We start from the raw sequence: 12,486 nt of genomic DNA, 5'->3' as shown, positions 1-12,486 counted from the left end.
TTGCTGGAGTTCAGTGTTGAAAATGTAGGACATTTAGTATTTAGGCAGAGGAAAGGGAAGAGAGATGGGTATGGAACAGTGGACGAACATGGATTGGGAGTCAGCTAGAACTAACACCACCACACCAGCTGTTCCGCAACCTGGTAACCTGGGACAAATTACCTCACCTTTTCTAATCTCCATTTTGCTCATCTGAAAAACACAAACAACAATGCCTATCTCAAGGGCTCAATAAATAAAGTAAGGATAAAATGAGATATTACATGTAAAGCATTAGGTGCAGGGCCTGTCACATGCCACATGGGGATGAGCTCCTCCCTAACTGCTTCACCTCTGCCTTGTTTGGCCTGTCACTAGGACAGGTGACATCACTCACTGAGCCCCTCCCGTAGTGTCAGCTCTAAGGGAGGCTCTGCAAAGGCAGACACACAGGCTAGATTACCAAAGTACAAGGCAGGGTCCCTACCCATAAAGAGCTCACTTTCGGGCTGGAGGAACAGGGCCGACACATAAAACAAAGAGCACACAACACGAAATCAAGCTGAGTTCGATGTGTGTGCTGCAGGTCCAGGAGGCAGAAGTCGGTGAAGGCCAGAGCAGCTGGGAAAGTGTAGCAGAGGGGTGGACTTGAGTGCACCCAGGAGGATGGGCCATCTTAGATGTGAGTCTCTTTGTCAGTTATGCATGCAATTTTTTGAGAAAATAACTTGTTATATACATATTTGTGCATATATATAGACCTCTGGAGGAAAGGCATTGAATAGGTGCATAAAGAGGAGCCGTATTTAAAAATGACTCTTCCTGTCTACTCCCAAATTAAATTTGCTGATATTCTACTTATAATTTTTCTGCCATCCTTTCCTTCCTTATTAAATGAAGGGCTGGGGGGAGGGGAACCGTGGCCCTGCCTTATCTCTAATGTGAAGTAAGGTTCATTTGATGGCATTAAAAGTTTTCTACAATGAATAATTTCAAGCAAACAAAGTGAACAGGATAGTATAATAAATCCTTCTCTTTTTTTAGGTGAAGTTTACATACATTGAAATGCACAAATCTTAGCTGCAGTTTTGACAGACACATCCCGGTAAGACAGACCATATCAGGGTACAGAACATTTCCATCTCCCCAGAAAGTTATCCTGTGTCCCTTCTCAGTTGATTTTCCCCCCTACTAACGCCCAACCCAAGGAAATCCTTCTGATTTTTTTTTTACCTTCAATAGAATTTTAGAGGGTAGCTTTTAATTTTTTTAAATATAAATTTCAATATAATAGGGGTTCAGGAGAAACCCTAAAAGCATGAGTCCCTAAAACATTTCACTTAACCTTGTCCCATGGGCATGACAGTTGCATACAGGAATTTTCCACAGACATAAGTGGGTATCACTCATTCATCCCAAAAGCATTCACTGAGCTCCCGCTACATGTTGGGTATTACATCAGGCCCTGGACATTCAGAGACGATAGAATGTGTTCCTAGTGAGCTATGTGTCTCTCCCACACTTCAGTTCCTCACTTGTGAATACACTACAGGTATGGTATCCCTGCCTCCCTATGACATCAAAAGGAACTTAAAGGAACCTCAGTTGTTGTTCAGACAATGATTGTCAATAGCTCATAATTCAGGGATGTAGCCTGTCTAGCTCCAGATCTGTTTTCAATTGTCCCACGTCAACATGTTAGGAGTCTGGGGAAAATCCTTCCAGAAATTTCCTATTGTATGGTGGCCACCGTAAGATGGAGACATCCATCACTCTCTGCAAGTGCATGGAGGCACAATCCTTATCAGGGCAAGCACAAGATGGCATCATAGTCAAAGGAAGAAAAAAGCCCAGGCTCCTGGCATGGGGTGAAGATGAGTATGAAGGTTGAAAGCATTCACCTCTGCATATGCTTACCCCCTGAAAATAATAGGAGAAGGTGGATAAAAAAGAGGAATCAGCTAACTTTTATAAATTGTATGTGTGAATGGATTGACAGAGCTGCCATCTCTGGAAGATCTAAAAACAAGAGGGCATTTCAGGCTTTAATTGCTAATGAGCTGTGTTAGGCACAGTGAGGGGAACCACAGCCTGTCAGAGGATTATGTGGATATAGAAAGCATTCTCTCTGAGACCACTTTAATTCATTCCACAAGCTTCTTGTCATACTGTACTTTAGTGCTCCTCATGCATTCTTGCCACAAAATATGGGGCTTTCTTGAGCCAGCTGATTTCATCATTGTCCATTTGGGTGGAGTGAGATTCAGTTCCAAAGTGAACATTTCCCGAATGACATACCCTGATGGTTCAGATGCACTTCATTATTTTCTATTAACAATGGAAATAAATTTTAATCTCTTGCTGGCTAGCGCTGGCCTCTCATGACAGCAAGGGAATTAACCTGAATTATTTCAGTGTCTGCAAAATTTATTACAAGATTTTAAATTATGTCCAAATGTATGTGCGTGTGTGTGTATATATAGAGATACAAGGCGAGTTCCCATTTTTAATATTCCAAATATCTTAGGCCGTGAGGTATCTAGAAGAATCTGTCAATTAAAGTGAACTGGCAAAACAGAGAGAATTTAGTCCTCCAACTCCACCATGCAAAACGGGACATGTTTGCTGGTTGTTCTTATTCACGTGCATGCCTGCACACACACAAACACACATACAAATATTGACTTTTACATCCACTCTCCTTCTGGAAGAAAATGAACTACATTATGGAGGTGAAGATACATTTGGTACATTCAAAGTCTTGAATTTAACTTCCTTCCCTGTTTTCTGATGAACGATGACAACACTGATATTATTCTATTCAGACAAGTTAAAGTTTCTGAATGTTTGGGGACTAAAGGAAGTGGAATGTGCATTCCAGCATCGTCTCACTCCCAGGCCTTCCCTTTCCACAAGCCAACTTCTTTCCCCTAGTGAGTATTTCCTGGGTCACAAAGGCTGACCTTTTCCATCTGGAATCAATCAGTCAACCCCTGACAACTTCCTGAAACACCTCACTCCATTTCCTGTTCTCCCCCCTTCTCTCTTTTCCCCTGGTTTGCTTCACTCTTCAAAACTGCAGGCCACAGCAGCTTAATGTTAGAGGGTCAGACACAGTTAGACTCCAAAACACTACACAAGGACACCTTTGACCTTCAAAAATCTTTACATCTTAGCTAAACAAATCAAGGTCAACATTTCTTACCATTACCTTGTTAACTATTTGTATGCATCTTTGCCAACGATCTTCTGATCATATAACCATCAATACCACTTGTTCTCTTGAGCTCATAAACTGATCTGTTTTCAAAGTAGCAAATTTAGACTTGACAAAGGGTGCCGTTTTGGAGGTAGCCAAAACGAAAAGTCGTGAACCTTATAACAAACATATGGAGAATATTGCCGACAAAGGAACTTCTATGTCCCATCAGCGTCTCCTATCACCTAAACCTGATACCTGGTCTTTTCTAAAGCTGTCGGCCTCTCTTGGCACTGCCATTCTGTTGGCACAGCCCGAAAGAATGCCAATTAGGAATACAGATGTCCATAATTTGTGTGGGATGGACCCCCGGTTTGTGCTGCTGACACTATGACAGCTTTCATTTGTTTCTCATATTTGGTGTATCTGTATTTTAGCTCAAAGCTCTGAAAGGAAAGCTTGCAGATCTGAAACCCAAGCTACTGCCAATTATAGCTCTCCTCGACTGAGATATTTCAGTTCAACACAAAAGCAATAACCCCTGATATTCACGCAAATATTGTTGATGACATGACACCTTAAAAACAAGATTCCAAGAAAGAGAAGTAGGGATCCATTGAAATTGCTTGCATTTTTTAAAGCAGAAGTCATTCTTCAGTTTTTGCAATTCCTTCCTTTGCTTTGTGTGATCTCTAATTTTTAGTGAATTTAAACACAGAGCAATTGGAGAGTGGCAGTGTGGGTTCCATTCAGAATCATCCGATTCAATGGCAGTTTTAGCTACATGAAGAAAAAGTCTGTAGCTCCCCTTGAAAAATACAAGACAGTTTGAAGAACTGTGTTAGCAATCTGCTAAAAGTACTCAAGAAAATGATTGGCTTGCTCAAATTATTTTTTTTTCTTCTCATTATCTAAAAGTACTCCCATGTCCCTCACTCTAATAATTTATACAAAGCAGGAGCTGAGTTGTAAAGAGCTCTTTCCTGCCTATACAAGGCCACGGTGGGAGTTACTCCTTAGGTGGGCACATCCGTTAATCTGTACAACCAGGTTTCCAACAGAGGAACAGCTCCTTTGGTATCGGAATGATAGCATGCAGCATGGGAACCCTTACCAACTTGACTTACTCCCACACACGGGGCATTTTTATGTCTCACTCTGAAATGTCTTTGGCTTTGTTGGAACATCACACTTCTATTTTTTTTTTTTTAACATCTCTCCTTCTCCAAGCTATAACTGTATGATTTGGTTGATTTACTTAAGTCAGAGGAATGACCAGCTTGGAGTCTACTGCCAGCCTGTCTCAGCTCACACCCAGGTGTTCCTACAAAGGCCTTACGTCTCACATAGAAGAGTGTAGGAAAAAGAGAAGTCAATGAAAAATGTGTGGAATGACTACATGATCTGTTCTTTGAAACAGATGAGAATCCTGGTGTCTATAGTCACGAGAGAATAATTATACTGGGTTAGAAACCTCCCCATACACATCAGAGTTCTTGCTTTGAAAACACCAAATTCTACCATTTGTCGGACCCATTTCCCCTCCATTTCAATGAGGGTAGTGTACCTTCTAGCTGAACATGGGGCCTTTGGTAGTTTAATCGCAGTAAAGCCCAGATATGTAGCATTTAGGGCACACTTGAGGTGGAAGACTCTCTGATACCTACCCACAAACACGCATCCACCAAGCTAAATAAAATGGTCTCGAAAATTCGTGTTATTTTGCCAAGTATGGAAAAAAAATTCTTTATGACATTTTACATCTGGAAATGGAATTAAATTCATGATGTGCTTTTCCCTTATAACTGTTCAGTTGCTATATATGTTATTTCAGCTTTCCCAAAGCGTAACTATTATGTGGGATTTTATTTTCCACCTGTGGTAGGAGGAAAGAGACATAGAGACCATTAAAGGGACAGAGAAAAGCAAGACAGACTTCTGGTTGTGGTGGGCAACCAAGTCTGGAGTCCATATCATGAGGGAAAAAGACTCCGTTGGTGTTTTTATACACTGGCTAATTTTCACATTTGGCAAAGCGACTCTGATGAAACAATTTTGTCTAAGCCTCCATTAATTCAACCCAGGCTAACAACAAACAATTGGCTACTGCAAATTGTTTCTCCCTACCACTTTATTCTTGGCACACATCGTATTTTCAAACCAGATTTAAAGCCTAGATTCTTCTTTGTTACTGGACTCCAGAGTCTCCAAAATTACCTTTAAACACCTACCCCACAAGTATGGATTTTGTCATCTTTTTTTTTTTTTAAGGAATTCCCAGAATTCTTAGCAATCACTGTTGTTTCATATTCCCTAAGGCTAAATTTTCTATTCGGTTAAGGATCAAGTGTCATACGGGAGAACACAAAGTTGATTGCTGTTGAGACAGATGTGGGGCATTGTGGGGCTGCTCACACCAAGGGAGGGGGGATGGTGGCCTTAATGACATAATTCCCGAGAAGACACTTTCTTAAGTAAGAAGGCCGCCCTATGTTTAGATTAGTCAAAGGTGGTTTTTGACACTCCCCATGACATTTCCAGTGACACTCTACTGCTATGTGGAATGGAGACTTACAGAAAACATTGTCACGACTTCAAGGAGCTTACCAGGGAGCTGATGAAGCATAACAAACACTAGACATAATCAGAAGAGATGACTACATAGCAATGCATAATTGAGGACTAAAATTATGTGGCCACCGTATACTCCAGGAGCCCAAAGGTGAGAAAAATGAACCTGAAATGAAGGTGGTGACCACCATTTTCATCAAGGAAATGAGATTTGAGAGAGCCTTATAGAGTTGAAAAAGTTTTGTTACACAACTCAAGGTCACTGAAATCATTCTTCTGGCATTTAAAAAATAAAATCTAATTGGCATAAGCGCAGTAATATGCTGAAGACTGTTTCCACTGGCACATTTTGAAAATCTGGCCTAAGATGGCCATCTTTTAAGAGCTTGTTTTTTAAAGACCAATTGAACGTGTACAAAAATCAAGTGGCAATTTTTTTCAACGAGCCTCTCATGTCATCAGGGAGCCTGCTTTACAACTAAATTTCCCCCATCTCAAAGGTCACAGACACTGGCTACATCTACCCTACCTCATTTTACTCCATTGAACCCATTGCTTTTCCCATCTAAAACATATGCCAGGTGGAATGGTTATGGTCAAGGGCATTTTACTAGCAAACATTTTGAGAGCCACAGGGGAGCCTTAACATATTTGATGCAGTTCTTGACTTGGCTGGGCCATTCTCTTCCACCAAACTCCGCCCCCCCCCCAGGACCTCATGAATCACCTGTCGTTTATCAAAAACCAGGAGCATGTAGTCCCCATACGCAGCTACAAAATCTGTGTACCTATTGAAAAACTAAGAAAGCTTTGCTTTCCAGGAAGTTCTGCATCCGATTGTTCCAGAATGTGTTCAGAGGTAGGTTTGAGCACCCAAATTTGATTCTCCTAAAATGTTTGAGCATTTAAGCTTTGCTTCCACCTACCTGAAATCTCACATGCCCTTTACCAAGAGTTACACAGGCAGCTACTTGCTGTCACTTCTCTCTCTTTTCTCCCATGAATAACTCAAAACACATTCTCTATGTGGGTTGGTTAAAATTTTTTATCACCCTGATTCTTGTCCCCATTTGAGATGCCAAAAGGCGTGGAGTGGTGGTGGCAGAAGGGTATCCTGTGAGAAGAGAAAAGCTTGAAGTAACGCACAGAAAGCCTTCCCCAAGCTTAAAGCACTGGACTGAGGGAACTATCCTCAGACCCCCAGAGGTTTGTTTTTGTTTTTTTGCTTTTTTCTGACTCCAAATAGATAATTATTATTTCTCAGACTATCTGGATTGTATTACCACAAGATAATAGACTCACCTGTTGATTAGAGAGGCCGTAAGTCAAGTGATTTTCATTATGAGCTTTAAAACTGCTGCTCGGTAGCACAGCAACCTTCAAATGGTGCATGAGATCACAGAGCAGCTGGAGTAGCTCTTGAACTGAAAGATTTGAACTGAAGAAACCTGCAGGCAGCTGGAGCTGTATTAAATTTTTACCATTTGGAGTTAATTTAAACTCTCGTTTCCCTCTTCAATGGGTGTGAGAGAAACATTCAACATTTTTTATTTAAGGAAAATAGATGGTGGTGCCATTAAAAAGTTTTATATAAGAACTGGGGGTTTAAGAAATCATAAGGGTTTGTTGGATGGATCTTGGCCCTGTTCCAAGACATGAGTAGCCCTGCCCCTTGCTCCTGCATCGTTCAGTCAAACAGACTAGTGGCTAACGCCCAGCTGTGTGGAGTGGGTGTCTTTGTCATCCACATTAATTTCCCCATTGTTCCTGTGCAGTGGCTGCATCCAGGCCCTAGACCTCTCACATTATCCAGCTACCCCAGTAATGCCATTGATGCTCACATGGCCTCACTTCCTTTCTTCATCCTGATAGAGATCTTTGCATCTTCCATTCCCTTCTCCCCGCCACCATGCCTGCTAGGTGTGTCCTTCCAGGGCACAACCCTTTCCCACACCCCCACCAGGGACCCTCAAAATCCCCTTCTGGCAGTCCCATCCTGGGGGCGTGTGAAGATCCCTATACACAGGAATCAACTCAGCCCTGATGTCCTTCCCAGTCTGGCTCCCGAGATAACTTTTCTTTCATTGCAAATGTATGCATTTGCCCCCCATATATCTTGACCTTTTATGTCTTGAGCCAACAGATGACAAGACCTGTCTGGATATATTTCTCAGTCCTCTCCCTAGAATAAGTGTATAAAAAAATGATGATGTTGGTGGACCTAATCTAAAAATGGAATAATTTAGGGGTGAACTTGAGACACACAAAAGTCACTCAGAAAAGTTCAGCAAATGATGGTAAGAATCTGTATCCTAACTACATGAAAGCTGTAAGTTTATGAATAAAGGAGCTCATTTAAAATTAGTCTAGGGTTAGAGATATGTCAAGGCGCATGCTCCTAACTCTAGAATGACTAATGGGCAACTAGTGCTTACCCATATGGTAGAAAATACCCCAAGCCTCTACAGTGATCATGCCTGTTTAGAACAGAGTCCTCTTGAGGCAAGGGGAAATAACTGGCACCCAGGTCTTTAATGTTCTCAGTATCAACTAAGTTATTGATCTGTTGACATTAGTGTCCTGTCATAGCTGATACCATGGAAAACTTTGAAAACCATTGGGAAGAGCATCCACACTTACTATTATTATAATGGAAGGTGTCCCTTAGATTCTACCTCAGCTGCCAGGGACCACACCACTGAGTTTTGGCAGTCAGCACAGAGCTCACTAGCACCGTGCTGGGCCCCGTGCTTCCAGGAAGGTCACTTGAAGACCACAGAGAGGCAGAGCTAAGCTATGTGAGTCACTCATTTGTCATATTCTCCCTCTGGGAGATAAGTCCCTCAAGGGCAGTGAATTGTATCTGTTTTGCTTGTTGATGTCTCTCTAGCACCTAGGATAGTTCCTGGCACACTGAATGTCCTCAATAATATCGGTTGGGTGGGTGAATAAATGAATGATCACATCTATGTTTTCACAGTGACTTGGAGCAGACCCAGTCAGCCCATCTCTGAGAATGAGTTGGCAACAACTGCCCTAATTGTTACCAACTTCTGTATTTTAGAATCTGAGTGTGGGAGATGACAACATGTTTGACTTCTCCTTGTCTTGGTTTGATTTCCTTCCAGGTTTTTCAACTTCCCCACAATGTAGAGAAATAAAGAATGGGTTCATTGTGTCTTAATAGGCCTGTTGGCTTCCACTAGACATAAATCTCTTTCTTTTCCTTCACTGAGCTGTTAATCTGGGTGTTTCACCCAATTGTTCCATTTCGAGAAGGGCAGAAATGATCTGCATATATGGCCCATGGATGTAGATACTTTGGGGACCACAAAAATCTTTTCTTTTTTCCCTTTCTTCCTTCCCTTTTTTCCCTTCTCTCTCTTAAAAAATTTATTTAATAACAATTTATGGAGCTCTGAACAGTGGTCAGTATTGCGGTAGGCATTGGGGAGAAATATAAAAATTAAAAAAAAAAATCCGTTACGCTCAAGCAGCACAGTCTCTTAGATGAACAACTGCAAGATAATGTGATCAATGGTGTAGTAGCAGCGTGTAGAGAATGGAATGATGCCACAGAAGAAGGAGCCAATGAGTCTGTCAGAGAGAGTCAGAAAATACCTCACAAAAGAGATGCCATTCAGGTATAGTTTTGAAGCATGAGTATAAATAAAAAATTGGAGAGGGGTGAAGGTTTCTCAGGCAGAGGGGCAAACGTGTAGAAAGGTTAAAGTAATATTCCATGTAATAGAAATCAGTGAGGTGTGCCTAGTGAGTAGTAGATCTATGGAAACATCCAGGGATGTGCCTGGTATGAAGATACTAATCATCCATGCCTTTCAAAATCTGAGCTTTAGGACTGGACAAGGAAGGAGTAGAAGCAGGGACCCATTGCAGTTGTGTTCAGGAGAAGAGATCGATTTAGCAGATACTTAGGAGAAGAAAGTGACATTTCCCCAATGAATGAGGAAGGCACGGATCCAGAGAGTAAGTATTGAATTCTGCTGTGAACATGTGCTCATTAGCAAGCCAAGGGAAGATGCCCAGGAAGAAGGTAGAAAAGTATTTCTGCAGCTCTGGAGAAGGGTGAGGGCTGAGGATATGGGTCCAGGAGTCACCTGGGAACAGATGGCATTTATAAGAAAGCAGGAAGATTATCAGGGAACCCCCAAGGCAACAGGTCCCCTTTGTAAGGGTTAAGTTACATGGAGGATGCCCATTTAGCAGATGAATTTCATTTCTTTAGGTCAGGGGACCATGGAACACTAAGAGATGTGGGAACACCTGACATTTTAAGCAAAACTTGGTTTAAACATAGCTTTTTGTGGCAACAGAATCTATAGCTTTTACCAAATTCTCAAAAGGATCTGAGCCAAAGAAGATTAAACCTATTGTGTTTTGATAAACAGACATATGTATTTATATATGTCCGAGATACTCAGAACTTGAACTGCATTAAAGAGAGGTTTGTTTCAGGCTACAAAAAAAAATATAATATAATGATTTTGTTGTCATTTGGTCATTTTGGGAAAAAGAATCCAAGTTCCATGACCATTTTGGGGACAGGGGAAAGAAGAGAGGTGGGAGAGAAGAGGGAGTTTGGTTGGCTTCATGATTTGGTAAGAAAAATTTCATATTTCTATTCTATTCAGAGCAAATCTCCACAAAAGAATGCTTCAGCTTAAATATGTTTGATTGATCATATAACAAAATACAGGAATGAAGTAACTGTCTATGAAGTTTAAAAGTATTACCTTTGTCATTCTGAATAAGATATGTATTTCAGAAATACCTAAGTTACCATTCCTTCAGACCCCCTCACCCCCATGATTACCTACAATCTCTGGTTTGGTTTCATATTTTGAACTTGATCCAAGTTTCTCACTTGACCATTATAGCATGTAGTCAAGGCTTTCTCCATAGTAGCCTTCTCCAGGTAAAGAGCATTCATTGAAGGTTATACTCTTAATAAAATCTGAGCACAGTATAAAAATTATCAATTATTTTGTACATCAAAGGGCACTATCAAGAAAGTGAAAAGACAGTCATGGAATAGGAAAAAAATACTTACAAATCGCTTATCTGATAAGAAAGGGCCTGGTATCCCGAATACATAAAAAAAACTACAACTCAACAATAAAAAGACACATAACCCAATTTAAAAATGGACAGAGGATTCAAACGAACATTTCTCCAAAGAAGATATACAAATAAATGACGAATAAGCACATTAAAAAAATGCTCCACATCATTAGGGAAAGACAAATCAAAACCACAATGAGATACCCCTTCACATTCATAGAATGGGTAGAATTTAAAACAAAAACAAGAAAGAAAGAAAGAAAGAAAGAAAGAAAGAAAGAAAGAAAGAAAGAAAGAAAGAAAGAAAGAAAGAAAGAAAGAAAGAAAGAAAGAAAGAAAGAAAGAAAGAAAGAAAGAAAGAAAGAAAGAAAGAAAGAAAGAAGAAAGAAAGAGAAAATAACAAGTGTTGGCAAAGATATGGGGAAATTGGAACCTTCATACATTACTGGTGGGAATATAAAATGATGCAGCCACTGTGAAAAACAGTTCGGCAGTTCCTCAAAAAGCTAAAGATAGAGTTAACATATGCCTCAGAAATTCTACTCTTAGATATATACTCAAGAGAACTGAAAACATATGTTCACACACCAAAAAACTTGTACACAAATGTTCATAGCAGCCTTATTTATAAAAGCCTAAAAGTAGAAACAACCCAAGAGTCCGTCAACTGATGTATAGATAAACCAAATGTGGTACATTTTTACAGTGGAATATTATTCAGCCATTAAAAGGAATGAAGTGCTCACACCTGCTACAACGTGGATGAACCTGAAAACATGAGGTTAAGTGAAAGAAACCAGACACAAAAAGCTACATGTTGCTCATTCCAATTTTATGAAATGTCCCAAACAGCAACATCCATAGAGACAGAAAGTGGGTTCATGGTTGTCAGTGGGTGGGGAAAAAAGGGAATTGGGAGGTATGGGGTTTCATTTGGGGATGATGAAAATGTTCTGGAATTGTATAGTGGTGATGGTTGCACAACCTTGTGAATATACTAAAGGCACTGAATCGCACAATTCAAAATTATTAAAATGATGAACGACATGTTATATGAATCTTATCTCAATGAAAAATACCCAAAAAATTGCCAATTAATTTTAGCTCTACGCCCAAAATAAGACAATTAGAATCCACAAACTAAAAAAAAAAAAAAAAAAAAAAACCTATCCCTTTCTTTGCAGAAGTCAGATATTTTCACATTGGATGAGAATCTCCCATCATTTTGAGATCAGCAATATTTATTCTAACCCTGTTAAAAGCTCAGGCACACTGAAACCTTCACTTAGTAAATAAGGGAAGAAGTTTAGGAAATAGAGCATGCGTGTGCTTCGTGAGTACACTTCCAAAACTTGAGAAAAATAAAATGACAAGACATTCTGTTAAAAGCCTCCTCAAATTGATGAGAGTGTTCTCAAAATTTAAAAACTCTTTGGAAGTGATGGTAGAAAATAGGGGGATAGGATTCCAAACGGCCAACCCCTCTTCCTACCTCTGTTTCTTTGGGAAGTGAAAGCCAAGCTTTGGCCCTCAAGATACTCTGGAATCCCTTTGAATCTTGTACTTTTTTGGACTGAAATTATTTACGTTTGCATTTGGAACACAGAACACCATCAACTTCCACCCCGTACAGTGCTCCTGCGTGGTCCCCAAGA

General features: G+C 40.3%; 1 protein-coding gene across 3 annotated transcripts in view; it reads right to left on the bottom strand.

Annotated features, from left to right (window-relative positions):
• Window positions 1–12,486, bottom strand: part of EBF2 (EBF transcription factor 2) — a 186,990-nt gene that overhangs the window by 42,120 nt on the left and 132,384 nt on the right. The window lies entirely within an intron of this gene.

Source organism: Ursus arctos, unplaced genomic scaffold (genome assembly GCF_023065955.2).
Source record: "Ursus arctos isolate Adak ecotype North America unplaced genomic scaffold, UrsArc2.0 scaffold_11, whole genome shotgun sequence".
Taxonomy (NCBI): domain Eukaryota; kingdom Metazoa; phylum Chordata; class Mammalia; order Carnivora; family Ursidae; genus Ursus; species Ursus arctos.
This window is presented reverse-complemented; position numbering and strand designations above follow the sequence as displayed.